Source organism: Schistocerca americana, chromosome 1 (genome assembly GCF_021461395.2).
Source record: "Schistocerca americana isolate TAMUIC-IGC-003095 chromosome 1, iqSchAmer2.1, whole genome shotgun sequence".
Taxonomy (NCBI): domain Eukaryota; kingdom Metazoa; phylum Arthropoda; class Insecta; order Orthoptera; family Acrididae; genus Schistocerca; species Schistocerca americana.
In genome coordinates, this window is record NC_060119.1 from 712,658,466 (window position 1) to 712,683,046 (window position 24,581).

At 44.4% G+C, this 24,581-nt stretch overlaps 2 non-coding genes and 1 pseudogene across 2 annotated transcripts; 2 read left to right on the forward strand and 1 right to left on the reverse strand.

Annotated features, from left to right (window-relative positions):
- The first annotated feature begins 14,147 nt into the window (after window positions 1–14,147).
- Window positions 14,148–14,265, forward strand: LOC124557415 (annotated as a pseudogene).
- A 4,262-nt stretch (window positions 14,266–18,527) lies between these two features.
- On the reverse strand, window positions 18,528–18,600 carry Trnaa-agc. Its single transcript has one exon. It is a non-coding gene; the product is annotated as a tRNA-Ala (tRNA).
- A 174-nt stretch (window positions 18,601–18,774) lies between these two features.
- Trnaa-agc lies at window positions 18,775–18,847 on the forward strand. Its single transcript has one exon. It is a non-coding gene; the product is annotated as a tRNA-Ala (tRNA).
- The last annotated feature ends 5,734 nt before the right edge of the window (window positions 18,848–24,581 follow it).

The window sequence follows — 24,581 nt, forward strand, 5'->3', positions numbered from 1 at the left end:
GCCAGTCTTCCTCTCAAGGCAGAAATCTCACCACTACCACGTCCGAACAGTCCAGGACAAGAATTAGAATGGCGGAACCATGTTCAAACAAGCAAACCCTAATTGCTTCCAGACCGCGAAAGCTACTCCATTTGTCTGTTGACAAACCGCCTTCCCAAAGATGCGAAAATGTCTCTGTGGAGACACAAAAAGGTTGCTCAAGGAGATTATTTCGATAAATCGAAGGTGAATTTGGTAGAGATAAGCGAAGTATTCCAAAGATCACCACTGAGATCTATAAAAAGAAAAATATAGTGGGTAAAAATGAAATTTTCGAATGAACTGGCAACTTTCAGTCCATGCTGTGCATGCTGCTACACGGTTTTTGACGGTAAATATATAGTGCCAATGATACTGATTTTCTGTCCTATTGCATTCGTATATTGAACGAGGGAAAAGTATTTGTCTGCACGCCTTGGTGCGTGCTCTAATCAACTCGAGGTACACAACACCCAGACAACAGAAACTTTGCACAGTCGGCCTCACACACTAGTTCCCTGTATTTACAGTAGTGTACAAATTAAGTGAGACAAAACGATTACACTGTGCACATTCGTTACTGTACGTACAATACAGTTTGTTGCTTACTTATTATGAACCTTCCCGCCATAAGGTGGAGTATCAGGACACACGTCACAAGCCCCTGTCGTATACAACACTTCGCTAAAAAACTGTTTTTCCCCTCATAAATCAGAGTCGTTTGCTTTATATACATAACACATACTACCGCACACTAGCGCTGTTTCCTGTGCTAACGAAAACAAACAAGACGCGTCGGTTCCGATACCGTTTTGTGGGAGGAAGGTTGATAGTAATGTTTCTTTCTTTTGCTTTAAAGACCTGAACACGTTGTGGCTTAGATACACCCAGATTAGAGAAAATTGTTCATACTTCGTCGTCGTGAAACCACACTCATGAAACCACACAATTACTAACGTGGATTCTTTGTTTAACAGTTCATTTTAACAAAACGCTTTTGCACTATACCCCACTGAAGCACATTAATTCTGTTTTCTTCCATGGACATCTTCACTGCTTTTGAAATGTGCCACATGACCAGAGCCCGTTGAAATGTTCCTCCATCATCTTCGGAGGTCTGATGGAATGCCACAATCTTGCGCCTAAGGATTTCCATGTATCTGGTTAAATTAATGATGCCATCAACTGGAACTAGTGCCTAAGGAGCACCTGCAGTGAAGACAGCTCAAAACATTTTTCGGGAGGGTATTTTACAGTCTGTTCAAGATGCTCAGCGCTCACTACCCAATGGGTGTTTCGCCTGACAACCCTCGCTCTGTATCTTTGAACAATAAAATTTGGCTCATCACTGAAAATAACGCGTTTCCAGTCATTGGAGGCCGAAGATTTATATATTTTTGTCGCCGCCAACCAATTTCTCTTCATGAGAGGTGTCAACAGCTGCTTTCGTGTCTTCCGCCCACAATCAAGAAGCCTACACCATACCACTGCAGAGTCAGTTCAAACGGAGCCAATAAACCTCACTGAAGATCCTTACCGGTCTTGAGAGGATGAGTTTTACAATTTCTAAGTAGCCGGCCGCTGTGGTCGAGCGGTTCTAGGCGCTTCAGTCCGGAACCGCGCTGCTGTTACGGTTGAAGGCTCGAATTGTGCCTCGGGCATGGATGTGTGTGAAGTCCTTAGGTAGGTTTAATTAGTTCTGAGTCTAGGCGACTGATGACCTCAGATATTAAGTCCCGTAGTGCTGAGAGACATTTGAACCATTCGAAACACTTGATTTTTCCCACACCAACAACAGAGGCAATGTCTCTTATAGGCATAAATCTGTGTTCATGAACAGGAAGTGTTTTTGTCCATTTTAGGACAGCTTTCTCGGCGAGAAGACAAGTAATACATGCTGTTGCCATACATACAAGAACTGAACTGAACGGGACCTACAGTTGTTGTTTATAGTCAAGGCAACAAAAGCCCGCCAATAAGCCAACAATTGGGCGGTTAAAATTGGTTACAGATAGCCAACTTCAATTCTTTATAAAACATGGGCTTGCCCCAATTAATTTGCACACTACTGTACATGGTTTCGCGAGAAAAGTGTCGCTTTTGACACTTCCTGCCAGATTAAAACTGTTTGCTGCACCGGGCTCAAACCTCGGATCTTTGCGGCAACTGATCTGCCGACTGAGCTTCATTTCCGCTCGTGCTTCGTCTCCTTCCTTGCAAACATCAGAGATGTTCTTCTGCATACCTTGCGGGACTAGGACTCCCGCAAGAAAGGATACTGTGGAGAAATGGCTTAGTCACAACCTTGAGGATTATTTCCAGAACAAATGATCATCATCAGCGGAATGTGCGCTTGTTTAAAACGAGTGAATTGACACCAATGAACTTTCTGAGTTGCAAATACTCTTGATCAAAAAATACGTAAGTTATATCACACAGACATATGCATCGTCAATGTCATTATTAACAGATTACAGATATTGCCAAAGAAGGGTACTGAAGGACTTAGATCGCTGAAATAGATTCTAAATTCATTTTTTGTATACGCCAATCAAATGGCCACGTGATCACACCGGACCTTCAGAACTCCACTGGGATCTTTCCTATGGGTTAGTCCGCCCTACCCCTGCCCTTACCATCCCTTCCTTCATCTCTTCCTAACTGTATTATGGCTTTACTTCGCAGATGCTATGGAAAGTTTGTGAAACTTGACGTAAATAAGCGCACGGTCTAATATTGGAAAATTATTTAACCTAATACTTAACTCCTGCATTACATCCCAAACAATCAAAAGAAAATAATGTCGTGAATTAAATATACATAGCTAATACTTGCAATACCGTGACAATTTCTTCCGCCTCCAGAATAGAAACCAAATATGCTAACTTTATTCTTAATTATCACGATTACGGAAAAAGTTACTCAGTTACAGAAAATCGTCACAAAGTTGTCAAAAATTACACCTGAACATAACAGAATTTGTCCTAATTTTATAATGTTGGATGTGGTAAAATCGTCAGAGTTTGCGGAACTCAGACGATGGCGGAATTCCGAAGTTCGACGAACCTGATAGTTAGTAGCAGAATTTCCATCTGCTTTTCTAGTAGTACTGTGTTACCTTGCTCTCGAAGTAACGCTGCAACTTTTATCAGAGAATATCTGCCCCGTTGGTACGTATTTTCCGTCCGTGCTGCACCGACCCACGCAGTTCTGCGATGTGAATTACTTGGTTGGCGCGCTGGCTCTTCGTTCGTTTAACTGTCACTTTTTAAATTGTAGCTGCCGCTCAGCATCCCGTCACGTGAAACGTCAGTCATGCGTGCATGCATTCTGCAGCGTGCTGTATTGTGTGGGCGACAGTAACCGCTTCTGTTTATGGGGCCATATCGTACGCTGACATTTTATTCATTGACGCGGCATTGAAATTTCGCCTCCGTATCGTTAATCCTTTGTCGTGCCCACATCTTTCCGCTACTGACAAAGCGCGATGTTTAATCATTTACGTCACTGCTACCGTTCCGTGAGGCCTCGTTTATTCACAATAGTCTCATCGATCGTTCGTAACTGCAACTTTTCCCATTATATCCTACGCTTCGTTAGAGCGACGTTTGCGAATACACATCCTGGTTTTATTTGTCTTTTTATCGGTCAATGACACATTTTGTTACTCTGGTGTTTGACCAATCTTTTCGTTTTTCATTAGCGTGTAACAGCAGTTCGAGCCGCGGTCATCAAAGACGTTTATTCTTGAGCTTCATAAGTTATATTAAAATAGTGTTTAAATCAGTATCCTGCGTGTATATGACTAGTTCATTGACCAAATGAATTTTTACTTTATTGTTACCAGACTAGATAGAGCAACAAGAATGTTAGCACGTTATCTTTTTCCGTTTCTGGTATCAATGTATTCATATACAACTCTCTGTGTACTATCCTCTGTTCATTACACAACTTCCTAAAAACAGACTTGTCAAAAGTGCTTCTTTAGTAATTCATTCTCTGCTATTAGATTACACACAATGCATTTGATAATACACTACTGGCCATTAAAATTGCTACACCAAGAAGAAATGCAGATGATAAACGGGTATTCATTGGACAAATATATTATACTACAACTCACATGTGATTACATTTTAACGCAATTTGGGTGCATAGATCCTGAGAAATCAGTACCCAGAACAACCACCTCTGGCCGCAATAACGGCCTTCGTACGCCTCGGCATTGAGTCGAACAGAGCTTGGATGGCGTGTACAGGTACAGCTGCCCATGCAGCTTCAACACGGTACCACAGTTCATCAACAGTAGTGACTGGCGTATTGTGACGAACCAGTTGCTCGGCCACCATTGACCAGACGTTTTCAATTGGTGAGAGATCTGGAGAATGTGCTGGCCAGGGCAGCAGTCGAACATTTTCTGTATGCAGAAAGGCCCGTACAGGACCTGCAACATGGCGGTCGTACATTATTATGCTGAAATGTAGGGTTTCGCAGGGATCGAATGAAGGGTAGAGCCACGGGTCGTAATACATCTGAAATGTAACGTCCACTGTTCATAGTGCCGTCAATGCGAACAAGAGGTGACCAAGACGTGCAACCAATGGCACCCCATACCATTACGCCGGGCGAAACGCCAGTATGGCAATGACGAATACACGCTTCCAGTGTGCGTTCACCACGATGTCGCCAAACACGGATGCGACCATCATGATGCTGTAAACAGAACCTGGATTCATCCGAAAAATGACGTTTTGCCATTCGCGCACCCCTGTCCGTGATGCAGCGTCAAGGGTAACCGCAGCCATGGTCTCCGAGCTGCTAGTCCATGCTGCTGCAAACGTCGTCGAACTGTTCGTGCAGATGATTGTTGTCTTGCAAACGTCCCCATCTGTTGACTCAGTGATCGAGACGTGGCTGCACGATCCGTTACAGCCATGCGACTGCTAGTGATACGAGGGCGTTGGAAACCAGCACGGCGTTCCGTATTACCCTCCTGAACCCACCGATTCCATATTCTGCTAACAGTCATTGGATCTCGACCAACGCGAGCAGCAATGTCGTGATACGATAAACCGCAATCGCGATAGGCTACAATCCGACCTTTATCAAAGTCGGAAACGTGATGGTACGCATTTCTCCTCCTTACACGAGGCATCACAACAACGTTTCACCAGGCAACGTCGGTCAACTGCCGTTTGTGTATGAGAAATCGGTTGGAAACTTTCCTCATGTCAGCATGTTGTAGGTGTCGCCACCGGCGCCAACCTTGTGTGAATGCTCTGAAAAGCTAATCATTTGCACATCACAGCATCTTCTTCCTGTCCTTTACATTTCGCGGCTGTAGCATGTCATCTTTGTGGTGTAGCAATTTTAATGGCCAGTAGTGTATTTACTCTCCTCAGAGAAACAACATTGACACAGGGTTTAACGGAAGCACTTTAAGACATCAGCAGCAGAAAGGGTGACGTCATCAATCGCTGAGAACTGAAAATAAGATGCTTGAGTAAAAGTATTTAATGAGTTTGTCGCAGGCTCACAGTCTATTACCCTAGGAGGGGGCTCATGTATCTTTTGTGAGTAAGTGCACGGCGAGAATGGGGGTCCAGGAGGGTCTAGGCAAACACCTAGGTGCGAAAAAATTCATCCTATACTTAGTATGTACTGCAACTGAGGGGGATGCTTTTACACCGTCAAGCCATTACTGTTTGTGAAAGATATTGAAGATAAATTTGGTGAAGTTGAGTCATTGGGGGAAATTTGCAATGGATCACTGTTGCTTAAGCCTCCTCTGCTACCCGAGCTACAGCTCTTCAGGCATGTGAACGTCTTGGTGAAATACCAGTGACAAATGACCCCACACAAGACTTCGATTATTGTCCAAGAAATCATATTCCACTGAGCTTCAAACAGACAAAGAGCCAGAGGCAAATCATGCATAGTGAGATGTAAATTTTGTTCAGTATGTCTAAGAAGGCCCAAAGAATAGTAGGTGCAGGTGCCTTTGTCTTAGCCTTTGAACGAGATGTCCTCCCAGAAAAGGTTATTCGTGTTGTATAGGTGTGACATGAAATTGAACGTCCCACTGCCAATGAGATGCTTCTGATCCTTTTACTTAGTGGTCATCTTGCTGCAAAATGCGAAAACTGCAGACGATCACTCCATGAAGGTAGTTCTGGTGTGGACAACTACCTTTGTGTGTCAGTTGCACAGAACGTCATCCTCAACGTTCACAGGTTTTCCCAGTCTTCTAGAAGGAAAAGAAAATCCAGAAAAATAAATTTACTGACCACCCATTGTATACTGTGGCATGCAAAAAACATGAACACTTACTTCCTGTTGATATGACGTCCAAGTAAGTCACAGCCATCGTTGTCGCAATCTCAATTTCTCGAAACTAGTTCTCCCACTACCATCCTCTGTTGTGGTTCCCAAGGCATTGCCTTCAGGAACCACTTCCTTCTCCCAGGCGTATACTGGTGACAAGACTCCCTCTTGGGACCCTTCTCCCTGGATTTGCACAGATCAGAGGGCCAACACAAGCCAGTGGCTAGAGGCACCATGACCTATGAGTCCCAGGGCTGCCGGCTCTTCTTGCAGCGCCACATATATCGTGGATAGGACCTCTAATAACCCCAGCCACCAAAGGCTGCAAAGAGTAAGAAGGAAAATCGGAACAAGGCCACTCTGGTTACCTCAGAAGCGCAGGATCCTCCCACGCTGTTGGATTATGAACGATGCTCAAACATGTAATTCCACCACCATCTGCGACAGGCAGTGTGATCCTAGGGCATAACCAGTCCTCCTGGCCCCTTCACAGCTAATCTGGACATCCGTAATGTGAACTCACTTGGTGATTCCAATTGCCTTTCAGTGAATACCCCTTGAGCATGTATGGGCCTTCTGACAGACAGTTTGTTACCGACCGTGATATGTGTCGCTTTACTGATGGTACTCCTGTCTACTTCAGTGCCGTCCATGTCACCTTTTCAGCTATCGATCTAGTGAGCTCTTCCTCCAGCCTTGTGGCTTCACTGCATTGGTCACTATATGACGATCTACGTGACAATGACAGTTTTCCACTGATCCTATCGCTTCCTTGCCGCCGCTGGATGGACCAACTACTATGTTGGGTAGTTCGAAGAGCTGACTGGCAGTTACACATCTCTGCCGTTACCCTCGTCCCCTCCCTGTCAGATTGTATCCAAGAGGTTGTGCAAGACATCTCTGATGTGATCACCCACACCGCTGGAACTGCTATTCCCGTTTCTACAGGTCCCCTCCGTTGCTGGCTGGTGCCAGGAAGACCAAAGTTATTGCAGTAGCTATTCAGGTTCACTAAAGAGTACTGAAGTATTCCAAGCGACATTCCTTGCAGATTTACCTTATCGCTTTAAAGTGACTTCGTGATAAGCTCACTATCTAATTAAAAACAGTAAGAAGGAATATTAGGAGCGCTCTGTCTCCTCCCTGGGAATGTGTGCCTCTTCCTCCCAGGTGTGGGTCGAGCCCTGTAGTCCTCTGGGCTGCAAGTGACCAACAACTGTTCTGGGTCCTGCCCTTCAAGGTGTTCTTTGTACTGATGCATTGGTTCTTGCTGAACACCTTGCGACCAACATGGCGACAACATCGGCGTTCCCTTTTGATCTAGCTACCTATCTCCTGCAGAAATGACAAGCTGAAGATGTTCCCCTATATTTCACCCATCGTCAAGCTGAGTCATATAATAAGCCTTCCACTGACTGGAAACTGCTTCAGGCTCTTGTCTCATCTTGCAATGTGATCCCTGGCCCCAATTCTTTTCATAATCAGATGATGTAACATCTGAATGTTACTAAAAGGCTACATTTACTTGGGGTCTTAAACCATATATGGCTCAAAGGCGTCTTTCCTACCCACAGACTACATTAGGTATCTACTTTCAGGACCTTTTGGCCCCAAATCATTGTGGTTTCTGGAAGTGGCAATCCGCAACCCACCATCTGGTATGGTTGCAAAGACCAATCCAACAGGCTTTTTCTAAACGCCAACACCTCATTGCATTCTTTTACCTACATAAGGTGTATGGCACTGCTTGGAGCCATCAAATGTTACTTACCCTCTATGGTTGGGGTTTTGAGACTCCCTACCGATTTTTATTCGCCATTTCTTATCCCACCAACTGTTCCAGATTCGAGTGTCATTCTCTTCCTCATTACTGTCAATGGGCTAGTAACCTTTGCTTGGCGACTTGCCACCCTTGCACTATATGTCGAGAATGGTTGCATTTCTTACAACTCCCATTCAGTAGCCTCAGCTGAACGACGTCTCGGATGACGTCTGATGGGCTTCTGTGTGGACCTTTTCCCATGATTTCCAGTTATCAAAAATGTTCAAATGTGTGTGAAATCTTAAGGGACTTAACTGCTAAGGTCATCAGTCCCTAAGCTTACACATTACTTAACCTAAATTATCCTAAGGACAAACACACACACCCATGCCCGAGGGAGGACTCGAACCTCCGCCGAGACCAGCCGCACAGTCCATTCCAGTTATCTACAGCATCTTCTGCAAAAATTTCTGGAATCGTATCAAGGTCCATCTGACCCAGAGCACTGAGTAACAAGCTCTTGGACGTTGTTGCACATGCCCCAGTGTTTGAGCCTCTATTTCAATCGAAAGCTGACTTGGCTGCCCTATGTTTGTAAATTAAAGACTAGTTGTATGTGGAAGCTAAACGTTTGCTCGTTCCTTGCTCACATATCTTGGGGCGTGGATCGTGCTCCTCTTCTACGTATTTACTGAGCCCCAGTGTCATCCTGACTGGACTATGGTTGTCAGGATTACAGTGCAGCACACTCGGTTTTGAAATTGGTGGACCAAGTCCATCACTGTGGAGTTCGTCTAGTCACTGGAACCTTCTGGATTAGTCCCGCAGACAGTCTCCTCGCTAAAGTGAAGATCTTACCTCGTCATTTCCGATGGTACCAACTCTTGGTCTTCCTTGCAATCGTAATTTGGCCATCCAATGTACCACATTCATTTTGCATACAAGGGGCGTCAACCTCCTGATATTCGCCCTTGGGTGGGATTGCCAGTTGGAGTGTGCCTGGCAGCCCTCTGCCAGGACCTCTGCCTTTCGTCCCTGGATTGTGCTCCCCAGCACTCCCTTGGTTGGAGGTCAAGCTACGAATTAGGACTGATCTATTTCAACGTCCTTAAGCCTGCCACATCCATGACCTTTCGGTGTGTGTTACTTCCAGTTCATTGACAGTTCTGGATTGCTACCATCCTTTGCACTGCTGGCTTTCAAACTGTGGATAAGAGGGGATACACTTTTACGTCCCCCACAGATCAGGAACACCATTCGTTGCCAGGAGCATGTGTTCTTATAGATGAGCTGAGAGCCGTTAACAGAACCCTCCAGTTTATTAGAGGGACCTCCCGTGACTGCACTTTAATATGTAGTAACTCAATGAGCAGCATTTAGGCCGTTGGTACATGTTACTCTTGGTCTCTGCTATTCATGACCTTCCCATGAACACAGTCATAGTGACAGCTCGATTGTCTTTATGTGGGTCTCAAGTCATATGATCATACCAGGAAATTAACTGACATACAGTTTGACTAAAGGAGTGATTACTTAGCCCCATTCGCTCTGCTGATCTCTGGTGCCGATTTGCAGGTGCGAATAAGATCTCTGTTCACTCGTAGATGGAATGAAGCTTTATTGGCTACTGCCTCCTCTGATAAACTCTGCGCTATCAAGGAGACTGCTGCTGCATGGCGCTCTTCCTTTCGTTTTTTCCAGGAGGACTCTCCAACGTTGTAGACGTGGAGCCTTACAGATATCCTGGTGGAATGCCCCCCTCTTCTGGCCCTCCACGATGAGCATGGCATTCTGAATTCTATGCCTGTTTTTATTTTCAAATATAAGGTTTTAAGATACCGTCAGGACAGGGAAAGGGTGGTTGGGGTTGGGGCATCTCCCGCTGCATGCTGGGTTTGGGGACTCCCGGTCCTATCTCTTTGATCAGCCCACTCTTTCATCTCTCTCTTACTGTGTTTTAGTTACTTTTAGATGCGATTTGTGTCCTTTTCTGCCGCATTCTATTTTGTATTTTAGAGGTAGCACACTGTTGGTTAGACGCATTGACTGCACTAAGTTGGTGGTGAGACTAGCCCCGTCGCACGTGGACGTCCACATGTTGCCTTACTTATTTCTCTCCTGTTGTTGTTATTATTGACAGACCAGCAGATGTCTATTACACTTTTGGCCTTCTCACCTTTACTGTTCTGAATCGGTCGACTAGAAGACATTCTTCGCTCTTTTAACTGTCTTTGCCATTTATCAGGCTAGCAGGAGTCAGACGTGGGATGGGGCTTTCTTCGTCATTAGATGATCCCTGCGAGACCCCCCGTCGTCTCTGACTTCTGTTCCAGCCCATACCATTCTCTGTAAATTCATTCTCAGCTCTGGCATCAGTTTTGCCTTCAGTGCCTTATTTTTACTGCTCCTATGTACTTTCATCATCAGAAAACGTACTTTGTGAGCGTCACTAATTATTCCGGAGGAACTACCCCTGGATCGAGGGACTGATAACGTAGCTGTTTAGTTCCTTGATCCCGAGTCAGCCAACCAACCGATCACAAGCTATTATGCATAACTGCACTACTCTGTGACAAATTCTCTTCATAGAAAATTGCTGTAAAACTGATCCGTAGCATTTCATGGTGTACTTTCAGGTGTTCAGTCAAGTTGCTGATTCCAACAAGTTATGCCATTGCTCAACCACGTCCAGTAAATCTGAGAGATTATATAGTTTGTTGTTCTCACACACCAAGCGAATTAACACAAAAAAAATAAAAAAACCTCACCACCATCAGCAACAACATCGATATCATCAGTTGAAAAACCACTGTCGATTTCAGGCCTCCTCCAGACTTCTACAAGGATTATGTTCTTCACCCGTACACATTCACGCGGGCCGGCCGTGGTGGTCTAGCGGTTCTAGGCGCTCAGTCCGGAACCGAGGGACTGCTACGGTCACAGGTTCGAATCCTGCCTCGGGCATGGATGTGTGTGATGTACTTAGGTTAGTTAGGTTTAAGTAGTTCTAAGTTCTAGGGGACTGATGACCACAGATGTTAAGTCCCATAGTGCTCAGAGCTATTTGAACATTCACGCGGTATGGATATTTCTTAACGTCATCTATTCACGTGCTCTGGTGTCTATTCGAATACCGCAAGAAACTGATGTTTCATCAGTTTCGCCTTTCTAATGTTTAGATGAAACCACGTCAAACGAAGATTGTGCAAGGACGTGTCATGCGACGCCCATTCGCTACAAAAATAAAATGTTATTTACATTATAATTTTAACTGCGAAACTTATAGAATAGTCCTGGGTTATTTACAGAAGGCGACTGCGAAACACGCAGAATAAGTAATTGCGGATGTGAACAGTGGCTGGAAACATCTGCAGTGCTGGGCTGTCTTCATATTGCTGTCTTGCAGCTGTTGTATTCAATCGCTATCGGAAATACTTTAAATAGACCAGTAAACATCGTACAGCTTTAATAACGTAGATTGACGGTTCCCCTGAAAATACTGGGGTGAATTACTCGCGACGTATTGCGCAACAAAGGAATAGTATTGGTGACTGTTTTCACTGTGTTTTCTTCGTTTGACGTATGGAAGCCATAGGCTTGTTGTGAAATCTAAAATGTTAATGTTGTTAAATATTTTGGTTTCCACGACTTTGCCACAACTTGGTGGTCGATCTATTTGTGATACAACGCTGGACCAATTTCAACCAAACTTGGTACATATATCCCTTACTGTCAGGCAACAATCGCTGTGGGGATAAGAACCATCTACCTATCACAGTTCAGGAAATATGATGTGATAAACAATGAGATGCGTCAACAACTGCCGCATAATGCATGACGTTTAAATTTTTTACATTTTTGTTACTAACTCTAATCATGGTAGCACCTGGACATGTAACTAGAAACATTGTTTATAATAAAGTTCTCGGTTAAATAAAATTACGGGGAACTATATTTTGCGTACTATGTTTCTTATTTTGGATACTGTACTTACATGTTTGTACATTAACATATTTCTTTGTACGACTGTTTCATAATTTCAAAATTATTTCCATGAATACATGGATATGAAATTTTTTCGATATTATACTACAAAAACAGTTCATTTTCTGTTTCCGTTTCTAATAGAAAATTGGCAGAAGAAATGGCCGAGAAATGCCGGGTTTGCCAGTTGGTGTTTTTAAATCCCATTACGTGAGGCCGGCCGCGGTGGCCGAGCGGTTCTAGGTGCTTGAGTCCGGAACTGCGCGACTGCTGCGGTCGCAGGTTCGAATCCTGCCTCGGGCATGGATGTCTGTGATGTTCTTAGGTTAGTTAGGTTTAAGTAGTTTTAAGTTGTAGGGGACTGATGACCTCAGACATTACGTCCCATAGTGCTCAGAGCCATCTGAGCCATTTGGAGCCATTACGTGAGAATGAAACTCGTCTGCTTTGAATGCAACATTATAAAGAATAGATTTGTGAAGAGACTAAACTTAGACTGTTTGCGATCCTTCCCGAATAATGCTGTCATGACACCATAGTAACAAAAAAAAAAAAAAAAAAAAAAAAAAAAAAAAAAAAAAAAAAAAAAAAAATTGTTCAAATGGCTCTGAGCATTATGGGACGTAACATCTGAGGTCATCAGTCCCCTAGGACTTAGAACTACTTAAACCTAACTAACCTAAGGCCATCACACACATCCATGCCCGAGGCATGATTCGAACCTGCGACCATAGCGGTCGCGTGGTTCCAGACTGAAGCGCCTAGAGCCGCTCGGTCACACCGGCCGCACCATAGTCAGAATGTTTAACGACGTCCGGTGCGGGCAAGATAACTGTAATAAATGTGTAAATGTTCCTAACCTCAAAACGGAGTATTCTCTCAATCTTCATTTCCAGAAATGAAAGAAAATTGTACACATAACAGGAGAAATTACGCGCCAAAATGCACAAACATCGTACCAGTTTATGCCAAGAGTTAACGTTATTTTCGGTACCTCTTTGAGGGCAGCGCTCAGTTTAGACCTGAATTAGTTTAGTTCCCATTTCTGTCCATCTGTGACCCGCCACCAATTTCCAGTTCTCCGTGCGCGTAGGGGAAAAAATGTACCACAATATGATACCTGGGCACCTCCCTCATTCTCTCTATTTGTGTCCTCTCTCTCTCTCTCTCTCTCTCTCGCACACACACACACACACACACACATTCACATGCACAGAACCACCCTATCCCCTTCCTTTGTTCCTCTCTCTTACTCGTACGTCTCTAACCGGAGGGCACACACTCACGTCGACATTCACGTAGACAGAATCACACATAGCACGAACAGAGACGGACAAAAAGTGGGAGAGCGAGGGATTAGTGAATGCGAGGCGGACGGCAGGCAGCAGGAAGCTCGCGAAGCGGCGTTGTTAGGGGCGCCTGCGGTACCTCCATAAATATGCACACAACAGGCGGCCAGCGAGGGCGGCGCCCGCCTGATTAAAACTGCCCCGGCACCGCGGGCCGTCCGCGCCATTTACAATGTAAAAACCGCGACGTCCGCGCCGCGCCGGGCTTGCAGTCGAAGCCAGACGCACCAGGGGTGGAGCAGAACAGGTAGGCGACGGTGCCACCAACTGCCCGGAACAAAAACACTGACGCCGAAACACCGGGCCGCTTTATTGCCATGCAGGTTGTTTCGCAGTGGCGTTCAAGTCTTTACGTAGCGACACCGCAGCCGGCAACAAAAACAGAGCCGTCAGTTAAGAATACACTGCTAAATTTGTTTCCCTGCGAAACTGCTTTCTTTTCGCGGAGGCACCTGAACTAGTATCCGGCGACGGACAGAAGTTTATTTCTGTTGAGAACTAACTAGTTCTCGGGCTTAATGGCCGTGGTCTGTGAAACATCCTGCTTTTTAACGTTTCGTCCATGGCTGCAGTCAGTCAACCTCTCTTCTTGTTTCTACTCCGGCTGCACACAGTTTGAGCTTAGGATTATGCACTCAACTATATTTTCTGCACGGTTACCAACTTAAATTATATTTTTCTAAAATTTCGCTAGACTACTTTCAGTCTAATCCAACGGCCTTGCCGCAGTGGTAACACCGGTTCCCGTCAGATCACCGAAGTTAAGCTCTGTCGGGCTGGGTTAGCACTTGGATGGGTGACCATCCAGTCTGCCGAGTGCTGTTGGCAAGCGGGATGCACTCAGTCCTTGTGAGGCAAACTGAGGAGCTACTTGATTGAGAAGTAGCGGCTCCGGTCTCGGAAACTGACATGCGGCCGGGAGAGCGGTTTTCCATTGTTACAACCTCTCGATATACTACAGCATCATCCGCAAAAAGCCTCAGTGAACTTCTGATGTTATCCACAAGGTTATTTATGTATATTGTGAATAGCAACGGTCCTACGACACTCCCCTGCGGCACACCTGAAATCACTTAGAAGAGCGTAGCGTTCCAAAGGATTGGAAAAGGGCACAGGTCATCCCCGTTTTCAAGAAGGGATGTCGAACACATGTGCAGAACTATAGACCTATATCTCTAACGTCGAACAATTGTAGAATTTTGGAACACGTATTATGTTCGAGTATAATGACTTTTCTGGAGACTAGAAATCTACTCTGTAGGAATCAGCATGGGTTTCGAAAAAGATGATCGTCTGAAACCCAACTCGCGCTATTCGTCCACGAGACTCAGAGGGCCATAGACACGGGCTCCCAGGTAGATGCCGTGTTTCTTGACTTCCGCAAGGCGTTCGATATAGTACCCACAGTCGTTTAATGAACAAAGTAAGAGCATATGGACTATCAGACCAATTGTGTGATTGGATTGAAGAGTTCCTAGATAACAGAACGCAGCATGTCATTCTCAATGGAGAGAAGTCTTCTGAAGTAAGAGTGATTTCAGGTGTGTCGCAGGGGAGTGTCGTACGACCATTGCTATTCACGATATACATAAATGACCTTGTGAATAACATCTGAAGTTCACTGAGGCTTTTTGCGGATGATGCTGTAGTATGTCGAGAGGTTGTAACAATGGAAAATTGTACTGAAATGCAGGAGGATCTGCAAAGAATTGGCGCATGGTGCAGGGAATGGCAATTGAATCTAAATGTAGACAAGTGTAATGTGCTGCGAATACATAGAAAGAAAGATCCTTTATCATTTAGCTACAATATAGCAGGTTAGCAACTGGACGCAGTTAATTCCATAAATTATCTGGGAGTAGGCATTAGGAGTGATCTAAAATGGAGTGACCATATAAAATTAATCCTCGGTAAAGCAGATGCCAGACTAAGATTCGTTGGAAGAATCCTAAGGAAATGCAGTCCGAAAACAAAGGAAGTAAGTTACCGTACGCTTGTTCGCCCACTGCTTGAATACTGCTCACGGGTGTGGGATCCGTACCGGATAGGGTTGATAAAAGAGATAGAGAAGATCGAACGGAGAGCAGCGCGTTCGTTACAGGATCATTTAGAAAGCACGAAAGCGTTACGGAGATGATAGACTCCAGTGGAAGACTCTGCAAGAGAGACGCTCAGTAGCTCGGTACGGGCTTTTGTTGAAGTTTCGAAAACATACCTTCACCGAGGAGTCAAGCAGTATATTGCTCCCTCCTACGTATATCTCGCGAAGATACCATGAAGACAAAATCGGAGAGATTAGAGCCCACACAGAGGCATTCCGAGAATCTTTCTTTCCACGAACCATTCGAGACTCGAGTAGAAGAGAGAACCGATAGAGGTATTCAAGGTACCCTCCGCCACACCCCGTCAGGTGGCTTGCGGAGTATAGATGTAGATGTAGATGCCCCTCCATATCCGCATCCAGTGACGCCTGTAGGCTGAGGATGACACGGCGGCCGGTCAGTACCGTTAGGCCTTCACGGCCTGTTCGGTCGGCGTTTAGCTTAGTTTATATTCAGTCTAGAATCTATAACTTATTCATTTATTTCTTGGACACTAGACCACACGAAATACATCTGCTGTCTATTAAAAAGTCTAAATAACAAAACTTCAGTTCACTGCAGCGTGGGGAGCTACAGGAGTGACCACTTGCGCTACTAAAATGTGAGAACAATTTGATACGAATTAACTATGTCCTTTGTGAAACCGCTTTCCCTTAGTTTCAGTTCAGTTGTTACACGCAAAATGCCTCGTCATGGAAATGTCAGTGGAGGCCAACATTTTTCAAATATCGGCAGTCTCCAAGCAGAAACGCATGAATGAGCAAGGCTGTGTGAATCATTGCTGCCGGTGGCAGACACCCATCACCGGTCGGATCACTGGCCCTAATTCTTCTTAATCAGTCATCAGAATACAGATAGCTCACTTGGCAGGCCACTATACCCATGGAAAAAAATCGCAACACCAAGAAGGTGTTTTGCGACATCAACGAAATTTGATAGGCATGTTTCTACACGATGTCTATTAAAATTTCGCGCCAGTCGCATAAGTGGCGCTAGTAGCGCCAGTATGCTTTAAATACACTCTGTAACGGTCGTGAGCCTTGGTTACCATTAAGATTGGACGTGGTAAGTTGATATTCGTCAAGAATGCCCTTGAGGTGACGAAGGCGCCGTTATCAACATCTCACTGGGGCAACGAGAAGCGTGGAAGTTCCTTCTATGATAATGTAGAAAGACTTAGCAGGAATGTAGCCACTGTACGTGGCTGCCGGTAGTGGTGGTCACGAGAATTTATAGTCACAATGAGACCGGGTTCCAGACGACCACGTGGCACTACTGAGAGCGAAGGCCATCGTGTTCCGCGTATGAGTCGGGCTATCGTGCGGCATTTACAGCAGCAATTTGAGCAGCTGTTGGCACACAGTGGCACAACGGACTGTTACAAATCGGTTACTTCAAGGACAGCTCTGAGCCAGACGCCTTGTTGCGTGCATTCCGCTGACCGCAAACCACCGCCATTTGCGACTACGCGGGTGACCATTGCGAGCTCATTGGGTGGCAGGGTGAAGGTCTGTTGTGTTTTCTGATGAAAATTAGTTCTGCTTCTGTGCCAGTGATGGCCGTGTGTTGGTTAGAAGCAGGCCAGTGGAGGGCCTGCAACCACTCTGTCTGCGTGGTAGGCACACTGGACTACACCTGGAATTGTGGTCGAAGGCGCGATCTCGTGTGACAGCAGCAGCACTCGCATGGTTATCCCGCACTTCCTGACTGGAAATGTGTGCGCCAGCCTTGTGATTCGACTTCTTGTGTTACTGTCCATAAACTGCATTCCAGATGTTGTTTTCCAACCGGATAACGCTCGCCCGCTGTTTTAACCCAAGACGCTCTGCAGTATGACGACATGTTACCTTGGCCTTCTCGGTTACCAGATCTTTCTCCAGTCGAGCACATATGGGACCCATCGGACAACTGAAGCACCTTCCACAAACAGCATTAACTGTCCTTGTATCTCCGGCCAAGTGCAACGGGCATGGAACACTGCGCCACAAACTGAGATCCGGCACCCTACGATGCAATGCATACACATCTGCATGCTCGCTTTCAGCATTCTGGCGGTTACACCGGTTATTAATGTGCCAGCATTTCACATTTGCAATGGCTTATCTCGCGCCTACATTAAACGGCGATCTTGCAACGTCAATCACTCAATTATATTACGTAGAAAACTGTGTTCCCGAAATTTCATTGCTGTACATTAATTATTTTTTGGTGTTGTGATTTTATCCGTCGGTCTATTAGGAGCACTTGTTCACAGCCCAGAATCTCTCCTGTCTGATTTTCAGAAATTCCAAAACAGCTGTCAGCATTCGTCTCACCTTTTTGAAAATTTAGTGTCTTAGCAACTTGGTTACCAACATTATACTTGTTGGGGCCAGCTGTGGTTTTTTCCCTCACCGCTGACGACGCTTAAAGGGAATTATGAGTTATAAATTATGTTTGTAGCCTCTGAATAGAAGGAAAAATTTGTTGCACAGCCAGAGTCCGTCATTTACCCTTAAATTAAAACGCCGAAATTACATAAATTTGGGTGACAGATACAAATAAAATTTATAATAATGTATGTTGAACTTACGAATTACACCGATGAAATCTTTTCAAATGTTAATCTATGCAAACAGCATGTTTTGACACTTGTATGGACGGTAACGAGTTTTCGCAAGTTTACTGTGTGTCATCTATGTTACTCGGGTCATGTGCCTTGTAGCCGTTTAAAGCTCATGCTCCTCAACACTTCACTGTTTCTTCTAGCGCCATGGAAGAAGATGTTTCGGTAATTTTGTAACAAGATATTCATGACCATTTGAAGTGGCCCAGCCTACAGGTTTCGGTCGCGCCCTTCCGTCTACACACATGCGTCGCTATCCGTCTTCCTGTAAGTCCGAAGAACTCTTCTACTGTCACAGAGACAATCTATTTGTTACGGAGACTCTTAATCTGTATAGCGTCACAGTACCACACAAAAGCTGTGATAGTCAACAAAACAGTTACTGGAGGCGCCGGGTATCGATCCCGGTACCTCTCACATGCTAAGCGAGCGCTCTACCATCTGAGCTACGCCCCCAGACACGAGAGTTTGTGCTTCGACATCGTACACCCGTTTCCAGGCCAGCGCCCTGGGTGCCAGCCCGACCACGCCCTCCTCTCTCCCCACCCAGTCGTCCACTCTGCCTCCATGCGTGCCAGCGAAACCTCGGCCACGCACACAGACTGTGTTACCAGGAAACCTCAAGCAGCTGGGGGCGTAGCTCAGATGGTAGAGCGCTCGCTTAGCATGTGAGAGGTACCGGGATCGATACCCGGCGCCTCCAGATACGATTTTGGAAAAATGTGTTCCCGAAAGTTCATTACCCTTCATTAATTATTTTTTTGTGTTGCGACTTTTTCCGTAATCGTATAAAAAACTGATCCTCTCTCTATTGTTGTGTGTAATGGCACGAGGTTAGGCCCTCCATACCGCATCCACTGACGCCTTTCGGTCGGCCAGTACCGTTGTGCCTACAAAGACCTGTAGACGGAATTTACTTTTACATTATAAAGACGCTTTCCTAAGAGGTCAATGGCCAAGAAAACTTTTAACAATGGAGATTCTGTTATTCAGAAAATGGTCGGCAAACGCTGTCTAAGGTGCACTGAATCAAATTCTGGAGACGATGATACATACTGCGTAAAGAGGTAGGGCATCTGAGAATGAAGTTATTACCGCTCTTCAAGCCTGGCCCTTCATAAAAACCTGTGCCCTCGAAGTAATTCAATTGCATCCGCCCCAATGAAGATGCAGCAGTTGAAGTGAGGAATAAATAGGAAAGCTCTGCAGCGGACTGATAAGCAATGACCTTTGCAGGGGGGTGGGGAGCTGTGCGTTGTGCGTTGTGTGTTCGATGGATTGAGGATTACTACAGCAGACACTCGTACAAGGCGGCTACAGAAGACAGACTCTTGATTGTTCCAATACACTGTGTTTACATACAGACATGTTGGCTGTGGTCAAAGAACTTCGACGTAGCGGGTGTAAAGATGTTGCTCATACAGAAACATGTAGGCTATGGTCAAAGAACTTAGACACAGGAAGTGCAAGGGTGTTTCACATACAGAAACTTGAAAAGCTGTATAGACTGCGAAGTTTTTTGATGTACATTATGAAACTTTTTGATCCACATTTTTGTCGGAGAACTTAGAGCTAGGAAGTACAATGATGTTACACATATGACATTTTGAAAGCTGTTGTGACTGGTAGCGGAAATTTTTCTACACCCTATAGTGATCTGATTACTTTCCCCTCCCTTCCTTCCACTCAAAAAGTCTACAGTTTGGTTTCTATTAATGCTAGAAGCGTGGAGTTTCTCTTGAGTCTTGTGAAATGAAATTAAAAGTTCTTGTATGTCATACGCAACGGGATGCCTTCTTTTCCCAAACTGGTGATGCCTTAAGATAGCCTATTAAGCGCTGTTCTGGAATCGGATAATGTGATAAGCGGTTCTTCCACACGTTGGCAAGCGTATTGGAGAATCTTAGTGTTGCTGTCAGCTATGCAATTAGAATAGTGATACTCACCGGAAGCACAGCTCGAAACATAACTAGCTGTATTTACTCACGACGTTTTGAAAAGAAGAGATGGAGGTAAACAGGTAGATTCGATCTTCCCAGGTTTCCGAAAGCCGCTCGATAATGTAACACATCGCCAACTGTTAATGAAGGTATGATCACAAGTAGTATCCTCGCAAATATGTGGTTGTCTAGAGGAATATTCGTTAGGTACAACACAGTAGCTTATATTGGACGGTAAATGTTCACAGAAACAGTAGTGACAAAGGGTCTGCGACGTGTGCCCCAAGGAAACAATTGGTTCCCTGCAGTTCTCAATAGCAGCTCTCTTTAAAAGATGGATGTATACAGGATAATGTCTATACCGAAGCTAAAGAGCACCTTAGTGTTTAATTACTAGACTGCTGCAGAACATCTTGAGCACTTGACATCGTACAAGTATTTAGGGATAATGCTAAGAGGTGATATGAAATCTGACGAGCACGTAAAATCATATTACGGAAAGCGAATGGAAGACTTAGATTTGTTGGAAGGATTCAAGGAAAATACAATGCATCTGTAAAGGAAATTGTATACAAGATACAGAAGTGACGAATTCTAGAGTATTGTTCCATCATTTGGTGCCATTAGCAAATATCCAAGACAATTGACATCGAAAGAATTTAGAAACGCGCTGCTGGGATCCGAACAGGTGAATGTAGCATGAAACAACGAAGACGTAATTCTTGATTGAAAATGTTTGTCACAGTTGCGTGTATTCTATACAGGCCATTAGTTTCGAACGTAGCCGTTCATTTTCGGACCAGACCTGCACAGAACTGCTCATCGAGTCGGATAACATTACACGGTCTTACAACAGATACGGTGGTAATCATATTACAGCCTGATACTTTCAGCAGGTGAAACAGTACTGTAGTAATGAAACAGTACTTGACGGGTGTGATTACATTCTTGCGTTCATGCAAGAGACGTCTCGCAAACTCGAAAGGTGAGCATCAATGAAGATAGAAACCAGGGGTAAATTTTAACTTGTGCATCGAAACTAAGTTTACGTTGGTGGCAGTTCCAGTTTTGGTGGTTGCCGATATGAGTCTTCCTTGTGCAGCCTTCTTGCTTATACAACCGTTCATCGCCAAGTGTATGTCGAATCGAGATTACGATAGCAAAAGACGTTTTATGTTCTCCGTTCAGTTACAACTGTGCGGCGTGTTTTCTGCCGAGAGTACGGCGCTGCAACTTCCACAGTTTCGAGACACTGGTTGTTTATGTTAGTTTCGTTCATGAGGTTACGTAACAGAATTTTCCACGTAGTCCACCGAAGTCTACTCACCATGCCAGCCGGGAATTAGGCACTCTTGATGCGTCTGGTGTGTTTCGTGGCGATGTTCATATTTCGAACGAAACAGGCTAAGTTGATACAGTTTCTTCATCAATTTGGATTAACAACAAGGTGTTGTGTTAGGAAGGTAATTAAAAAAAAATCAAATGGCTCTGAGCACTAAGGGACTTAACATCTGAGGTCATCAGTCCCTTAGAACTTATAACTACTTAAACCTAACTAACCTAAGGACATCACACACATCCATGAGCGAGGCAGAATTCGAACCTGCGACTGTAGCAGTCGCGCGGTTCCAGACTGAAGCGCCTAGAACCGCTCGGCCACCGAGGCTGGCAGATAATTTCATTTGACGTTAGTGGTCACTGATGAGAATACGTTCCATTCAAATGGAAAACCGAATCCACATAACGTAAGAATATGGGAAACGTGGCAGCTACATACTATAGTTGACCACGAGAAGGAGGCTCCCAAATTTTCGTAGTGTTTTGTGCCTTTTCCTGAGAAGAGATTTTCGAGGGGAGGATGGTTACTGTAACAACGCCCCTGGAATTGCTGGAGATCTATTTTTTTAACACAATTGTGAGAAAATCCAATTTCATTTTTCAATCGTACCACCGCAATGACAGCTGCAAGTACGCGCGTTTGTTAGAACGAGATGTCTGAAAGATTGTGCTGGGAGTAAGGGTCTCGCGTTGCGGCATTGGCGTCCAAGATCGCCTGAACTCACAATGTGTGATTTCTTTGTGAGGTTTTGCGAAAGGTTCAGTCTATGCCTCTCCTTCGAGGAACTTTGAGTGAACTGAGAATCTTCATATCAGAACAGTGGATGCGGCGACTACAGACACCATAGGACGAGTCTGACTATCGTATGCATGTTTGTCGTGCGTCCTGTGCAGGGCGTACTGAATATTTGTGAAAAGTAAATACTAAACGTAATTGCAAAAAGTACGCCAATGTTGCATGTCTATGCACGTGAAAGATAAGCCCTTGTAAAATGTCATGGTTCTTTTGAAAATAAAAAGTTTGTTCTCCTCTGTGTTAGTTAAAATTATCTCCATGTTTTCGTCTTCGCCACTCATATTGAAAATTAGCTGTTACCTGCAGCTGTGCTCGCATATCAATAGTTTGGTTAGAATAAGTGGTGGTGAGTAAGTAAGCTGTTGTACGTGCAATAATGTCAGCAGCGCTCACGTGTCTGCCTATGTTCTTCCGAAGGAATCAGTCATCTCCATACCAAATTTCATCGAAATTGGTTCATCAGTTCAGTGGTGAAAACGTAAGAGACAGTTACTTTTGCTTTTAATAATATTAGTACGGAAGCGTGGATTAAACACGTTGAGGATTTTATAAGCATTGTCTTCATTACGTTGAATCGTATTATGTAGTACATACCAGTCAATAAACCCATTTTCACAAATACTATATAGTTCAAACGTCAAAGAGTAACAGCTTTTTCAAATAGTAAATATCCTTTCCTATGTCACGTTATAAGACTTTAAATCTGCATTTGTATCATACTCCGCAATCCACCTAACGGTGAGTGGCGGACGGTACTTCGGGAACTGCCAACTGATACCGATCCACTCGCGAATGGGGCGTGAGAAGAATGACTGTCGGTAAGTTTCTGTATTAGCTCTAATTACTCAATTTTTCTCGTCGTGGTCGTTACCGAGATGTATACGTTTTCCGACTCTTCTCGGAAAGTGCTCCCTCGAAATTTCAATAGTAAACCTCTCTGTGATGCACAACGCTTCTCTTGTAAAGTCTGCCACTGGAGTGTGGTGAACATCTCTGTGACGCTCTCGCGCTGACGAAACGAATCCTTGACGAAACGCGCCGCTCTTCGTTGGATCGTCTCCATCTTTTGTACCAGTTCTACCGGGTAAGGATTCCAGATAGATGAAAGATACTTAAGAATCTGTATAATAAACCACTTCCTTCGTGGATGACTTACTTTTCCTTAAGATTCTTCCTGTGTACCTCAGTCTGGCATCTGATTTTCCTACTATTTGTTATACATGGTCATTGCACTTAAGGTCTGTCTGGATAGTTACTCCTAGATATTATACTGTGGACACTGCTTGCAGCATTTTGCCATCAATAGTGTAGTTATACAGTAGTGAAACTCTTTTCCTGTGTATGCGCAATATGTTATATTTATTTACGATCAGGGTCAACTGCCAAAGCGTGCACCATTCATCAGTCCCCGGGCGTTGCTACTTCCTTATAGACAACCGCGTCTTCTGCAAATAGTCTTAAACGGCTTCCGATGCTTTCTGCTAGATCATTAATATACGTTTTAAACAGTAGCGGTCTTATCACTCTTCCTATGGGTACTCCGGAAATTACTTTTACATATGTCGATTTGTTCCGTTAAGAGCAACGTGTTGAGTTCTGTCCGCAAGAAAGTCTCGAATCCAGTCGCAAATCGAGTGCGATACTCGATAAGCTCGTAAACTTTCACTAATTTTATTTTTTTCACTAAAATCACGATATAATTTTTTTCCGTTTTCAGATTGTGATGAAATAAAGCCTACATATTGTCCAAAGCTCCACTCAATTTATCCATGAAAATTCGTCCAGTAGTTTTGGAGATTAGCATGCTGAAATAGACACGTTGCTTTTACAGTTTTATTATTAGTACAGATATAAACACGTGACGCTCCAATCATGGACTGTGCGGCTGGTCCCAGCGGAGGTTCGAATCCTCCCTCGGGCATGGGTGTGTGTGTTTGTCCTTAGGATAATTTAGGTTAGGTAGTGTGTAAGCTTAGGGACTGACGACCTTAGCAGTTAAGTCCCATAAGATTTCACACAATTTGACCATTTTTATAAACACGTGAACTCAGACACGTATTTTTGAAACACATTTTGTATTTAGCAAAACAGTGATACGTTTAAGAGGAGAATAGGGCATATACAAAACCCTGAAAGCAATTGGACAAATTTCTCCTCGGTTATGTAATAATGGAATTGGAGGACGTCTAATGAAACTTGTACGGGAAGTCATATCCCACACAATGTCGGATAGCATGAGTCATGGAGACATTTCTAATGATAAGTCACGCTTCCACCACATTTCGCGCTTGCATATAAACATGTGAGTGGAATAATCCAATTCTGCAGTCAGTGACTTACAAAGGAACATTCCAAAGGGCCTA